Source organism: Cannabis sativa, chromosome X (genome assembly GCF_029168945.1).
Source record: "Cannabis sativa cultivar Pink pepper isolate KNU-18-1 chromosome X, ASM2916894v1, whole genome shotgun sequence".
In the NCBI taxonomy this organism is placed as follows: Eukaryota; Viridiplantae; Streptophyta; class Magnoliopsida; order Rosales; family Cannabaceae; genus Cannabis; species Cannabis sativa.
In genome coordinates, this window is record NC_083610.1 from 75,865,110 (window position 1) to 75,871,217 (window position 6,108).

Below are 6,108 nucleotides of genomic sequence, written 5' to 3' on the forward strand. Positions count from 1 at the left end.
TGCAATCAGCCTTGAATTCAAAAGAGCTGAATCAGAGGAGTGAGTTAAAGAATTCTGGAAGTGTTGATGGATTGTATACAAGGGGCAGAAGTGAGAAAAGAGAAAGTCACAAAGCTTCAAAAGTAAAATCAAGATACAAATCACAATCTGATAACCAGAAGAATGTTAGATGCTAGATTTGCAAGAAAATAGGGCATCTAAGAAGGGCGTGTCTGGAGAGGCATAAGATGAGTGATTCAAGATCTGAAGGAGATGCAGTAGTGAGTAGTGACGGTTATGACTCAACTAGTGCTTTGTTGGTAACCTTCGAGAATTTAGATTCTAAATGGATCTTGGATTCTGGGTGTTCGTTCCATATGACACCGAATAAATCTTGCTTCAAAGAATTTATATCTGGAAATTATGGGACTATGTATCTTGTTGATAACAAGTCTTGTAAGATGATGGGAATTGGAACCTTAAGGTTGAAACTTCATGATGGTGTTGAAAGGGTGCTGAAGAATGTCTAGTACCTGATCTTAAAAGAAATTTGATCTCTGTTGATATGTTAGATGATCAAGGATTTCTTATTAAAATTGAGAAAGGAATCATGAAAGTTTGTAGAGGTTCCAATGTGGTGATGAGAGGAAGAAAATAAAATGGGATTTATCCTATGGAAGGTACCACAGTGAAAACACGAAGGTGTGTGTTTCAAGCAAGCACATAAATGAAACTGAAGTATGGCATAAGAGACTTGGCCATGTTAGTGAAAGAAGGTTCCATGAACTGAATAAGCAGGGATTACTTGGAAAAGTAAAGCTTGAGCAATTAGACTTCTGTGAATATTGTGTACTTGGTAAAGCTTATAGAGTCAATTTTGGAACTGGCAAAAGGGATACCAAGGGAACACTGGCTTATGTTTACAATGATTTATGGGGAGCCTCAAGGACACCATCACACTCCGGGAGCACATATTTTGTTTCAATAGTTGATGATTACTCAAGAAAGTTATAGGTGTTTATTTTGAAGAATAAGACGGAAGTTCTTGAGAGATTTAAGCACTGGAAGATAATGATTGAGAATCAAACTAGAAGGAAAGTAAAATGACTAAGAAACAATAATGGTCCAGAGTACTGCTTGGATGAGTTTGATGTGTTCTGTAAGCAAGAAGGAATATCAAGGAACAAGACCGTGAGGAAGACTCCTCAGCAAAATGGACTCGCAGAGAGGTCCAACAGAACCATCTTAGAAAGAGTGAGGTGCATGCTATTAAGTGCTGGATTGCCCAAAGTGTTTTGGGCGAAAGGTGTGTCCACTTCAGCTTACTTAATAAACAAATGTCCATCAACAACACTGGATTTCAAGACGCCAAATGAGGTGTGGTTAGGGAAGCCAATGAGTTATGAACACTTGAAGGTATTCAGATGTGTCTGTTATGCACAGTTAGGCAAGACAAACTTATGGTAAGTTCCTTAAAGTCTATTTTCTTAGGGCATCTTGAAGGAGTCAAAGGATACAGGATGTGGTGTTTGGAGCCCGGAATGAGAAATATATAATTAGTAAGGATGTGACATTTAATGAATCTGTAATGAAATTTATTGACAAACCTGCTGGAAGTTAAGCCAATACTAACCGAGAAGAAATTGAAGCTCCAAGAACTGAGCTTGAGGTGGAGCCTCCGAGAAGGGTAGAGACTGAAATACCTATAGATCATAAAAGAGATGACTCAGAAGATGATTTCGGAAGTGATAAGCTAAAGAGTTATAAACTGGATAGAGACAGAACATGGAGAGAAGTAAAGGTTCTAAAAAGATATGGACATGCTAATTTAATCGCATTTGCATTTCATGTTGCTATTCAAACTGTACATGAAGAGCCTACCAGCTATGCACAAGCAATGAAAACCGAAAATCGGAAGAAATGGAATAGAGCTATGTTAAAAGAGATGATGCACTCCCTAAAGAAGAACTGGACTTGGAATGTAATACCGATGCCAGAAGACGGTAAAGTCATCAGATGAAAATAGGTGTACACATGGAAAGAAGCCATTCCAAGTATGAAAGAATTCTAATGAAACAACCTGAAGGATTTGAAGAGGCTGGAAAGGAACACTGGTGTGCTTGTTGCGGAAGTCTCTATATGGTTTGAAACAATCTCTAAGATAGTGGAACAAGAGTGTAATACCCTGGAATTAAGGAAATGGATTAGCAAAGCCCTAACTAGTTAATTGAGTATTATTGTAGAATTATATTATATTATAATTTATTATATGCGAATTAATATGAGAAATGACATGTTAAGACCCCGTTGGTGAGCCAGGGGCATTTTAGTAATTTTGACCCGAGAAGGGTAAAACTGTGAATTTAATTTATTTATGTGCTTATGAACTATATTATTATATAGTATATATGGTGTGTCCTTTTTCAGGTGTGTTCTGACAAGTTGGTGCGGTATAGTCACAATCGGGTATTTCGGGTCGAACCGGGTTCGGGGCCAAAATATAATTTTGGGATAAATTCTTGGCATTTTATTTATGTGTGAATAATCTGAAATTATTTAAATATGTGTTATATATGAAATGAATTCAATGCCCTTAATTGTTTGAGTATGTGAGAAATGGCCCTAGGGGCAAAATGGTAAATATATATTTTTGGATTTATTTTCAACTAAAGGCATTCTTTGTAAAAAAATGAAATTCATTTTCTGCATTTACCTTAACCCTAAAACAGCCCCCTTCCCTCTCTCTCTCTATCTCTCTTTGTATTTGGTTGAAAAATTGGTGATTTGCTTGGTATTCAAGCTTGAAATTGAAGAATTGTTTGAGGAGTTGTGGCTTGATCATTGCATTGAAGCTTGAGGTAGTTTTTCTATTGCTGAAATTTAATGAATTTGGTGCTGTGATTTTATGGTTGAAAAGCATGAAATAGGTTGGGATGGTCTTGAGATGCATGTTGGTGTTTTCTTATTGATTTGAGCATGTTTGTACTTGGATCTTTTGAATTGATGTTGGGTTAGGTTTAGACAGAATTTAAAAGGAATTTTATTGTGTTTTTATTCTGTTATTGAACTTTGAAATTAATTGTTCAAGTTCAAGTTCTTGAGCTTGAAGTTCTTGGTGATTTTGCTTAAGTTGGAGCTTTGAAGTTTATGATGTTTAATCTGAATTTTTGGGGTTTTTACCATTGGATTTTTAATGCATGAATTGTGTTTTAAGCTTTTGATTTAATTACTGGAAAATCTATTTGATGGATTTAAGTTTTGGTTGTGAATTGAGTTAAAATGGATGAGTTTAGGGGCTGAAATTCATTGTTGAAGGCTGATTTTTTAGTTACTGGTTTTTGGTGTTGTTGGAGAGTGAATTAGGTGTAATTCCTCTCTAATTACTTGGTTTATGTTAGGTGAAAGTTTGGTATGATTATGGGTTGATATAGCATGAAAATTGGTGTTTTTGGATGCATTTTCGTGGCTGGAAACTGGGTTTCCTGGGTTTTTAAACCCAGTAGCCGCGGCCATTTTGGCAGCTTATTGTATTTTTTTTCGGGTTTTTGTTTTGGTCATAACTTTTGACTCGGGACTCCGTTTGGGACGTTCTTTATATCGTTGGAAAGCTCGTTTTGAGCTCTATCTGAATATCTAGAATTTAAATGCCAAGTTTTTAATTTGTGGAAATAGATTTTGGGATTAACCCTATACTTGTGTATCCCAGAATTGTGACTAGGATTACCGGCACTTGGTTAGGAGCACCCAGGAATTTGGAATCTCCATATTTGTGGGACATCAGGTAAGACAGTAGTTAGCACGTAGAGATATGCGCAATGACGCTTATATGGAATGTGATTTATATGAGAAACTAGAAACCGGGATTAGAGTTATCACTCTAAAGTGAGGGGTTTATTGGATTAGGGTTATTACCCAAGTGAATTGTTAATATGTAATTGTTATGCCATGATGTATATAGATGTATATTGAAGTAAAGGGTTATGTGTTCAAGACATAATCGGGTTGGACTCGGTAACTAGAACCGAGATGAACCGTTCTAAGGCCTTATTGTAATTAGACGTGTGAGCGTAACACGTAGGTCTATGACACATAGACATAAATAGGCGTGTGAGCGTAACACGCAGGTCTGTGTCATACAGAAAAATATGAAATGTCATTATTATTATTTATGTGATGAGTTATATATGATTAACGATATATCTTACTGTCTTGCTGGGCTTGGCTCACGGGTTCTCTACTCTGCAGGAAAGGGTAAATCTATCTCTGATCAGCCATGAGTATGGGAGTTGGGCGATGTATGTACATGTTCGAGCCACACTAGACCAAGTGGGTTGGGGTCTACCAGCGTTGAAACTTTTGTAACTCTATTTTGCCGCTTAGGTCGGCTAAGGAGAAAAGACTTGTAATATTTTGTAAAATGATTTTTGGGATCCCGAAACATGTAACTTTTGTTTGTAAGGTTAAAATTATTACAAGTTTATTTTCATTCCATTTTCGTTTAAAGTTTAATTTCCGCGCTTATTTTAAAACCAATCCCGTTTAGGGAATTAGGGTTTCTTAATCATATTGGGTAGCATGCCTAAATCTTAGGGCGTTACAAAGAGATTCGATGATTATGTGACCAAGATATGTCTAAAGAGAAGTAAGTTTGATCCTTGTATGTATTTCCAAGAAAGAAATGGAGATACTTTGTATCTGTTGCTGTACGTAGATGATATTCTGATCGCCAGCAAGAGTGTACAAGAGACCAAGCACTAGCTTGAAGCTCCAACTAAAGACAGAGTTTGAAATGAAGGATTTAGGTCCAACTAGTAAGATGTTATGCATGGATATAAAAAGACAAAAAAGACTATTGTACGTGAATCAGACGAGTTACATCAAAAAGATTCTTGATAGCTTTGAAATGAGTAACTCTATGGCAGTGAGTACTTCGCTTGCACAATACTTTAAACTGAGTGCTACTCAGATGCCAAAAGATGAGACTGAGAAGTCGGAGATGTCAAGAGTTCCATATGCTAGTGCTATTAGCTTATTGATGTATGTCATGGTCTGCACTAGACCAGACATAGCATATGCATTGAGCATGGTTAGTAGATTCATGGGAAATCTCAAAAAGGAGCTTTGGGATGCCCTGAAATAAATTCTATGTTATTTGAAAACTATTGAGAAGGGACTGGTATTTGGCATGAATAACCATAGTGAAGACTTGGATGTTATCAATAGTTATGTAGACTCTGATTATGCAAGGTGTATCTGTAACGTCCCCGCTTCAAGTCTCCATTGGGTCCTTACACCCACAGAATGAATGGCACTTATACACGAGTACGTCGCTCTGGCTGCTTCATGGACTGATGACTGACCCTACAGACCAACACGAGTGTTTCCAACGTGCTTTGTCTTCACTCGCACGCTTCCTGGGAAAACTTCCCAGGAGGTCACCCATCCTGAAATTGCCCCAGGTCAAGCACGCGCTTAACTGTGGAGTTCTTTCGAGATGGGCTACCAAAAAACAAGATGCACCTTGTTGATATAGGCAGTACCAATCAATCCATTTAAGCTCTCTTCAACTGTGTAGTCCCATACCTACACAGTCTCAGAATCATCCCACTTGACCTTCCCCAGACGATGTGGGATTGCACAACTTACCCGATATTTCCCCTTACGGATCACGGGACTACTGACTGTCACAGTATCGATACTTGAAAGTCTTTGACCAAATATGTGTTTACTATATTTGGAACAACTATTAGTTAGAAATCGATCATTCAGAAGATTGTGGCATTGTCGACAACAGAATTTGAATATATGGCCTTGATAGAAGCGATCAAGGAAGCACTGTGGTTAACCGGGTTGATGGAAGAGTTGAAGCTCAATCAAAAGGTTATTTCTATTTATTGTGATAATCAGAGTGCAATTAGATTACCTAAGCATTGTGTGCACTATGAATGTACTAAGCACATTGATATCAAGCTTCATTTCATACGAGAGGTTGTGGAGAAAGAAGCTGTGAAGATTGCCAAAGTTCTAACTAAAGACAATCCTTCTGATATGATAACCAAGATAGTGCCAATTAGTAAGTTTAAGCATTGCTTGAAGCTGATCGGAGTCAGTTGAGCCCAGAGGGGCTTA

General features: G+C 37.4%; 1 long non-coding RNA gene across 1 annotated transcript; it reads left to right on the forward strand.

Annotated features, from left to right (window-relative positions):
• The first annotated feature begins 290 nt into the window (after positions 1 to 290).
• On the forward strand, positions 291 to 4,470 carry LOC133031869 (uncharacterized). Its single transcript, XR_009684927.1, has 2 exons — positions 291 to 2,837; positions 4,225 to 4,470. It is a non-coding gene; the product is annotated as an uncharacterized LOC133031869 (long non-coding RNA).
• Positions 4,471 to 6,108: the final 1,638 nt, after the last annotated feature.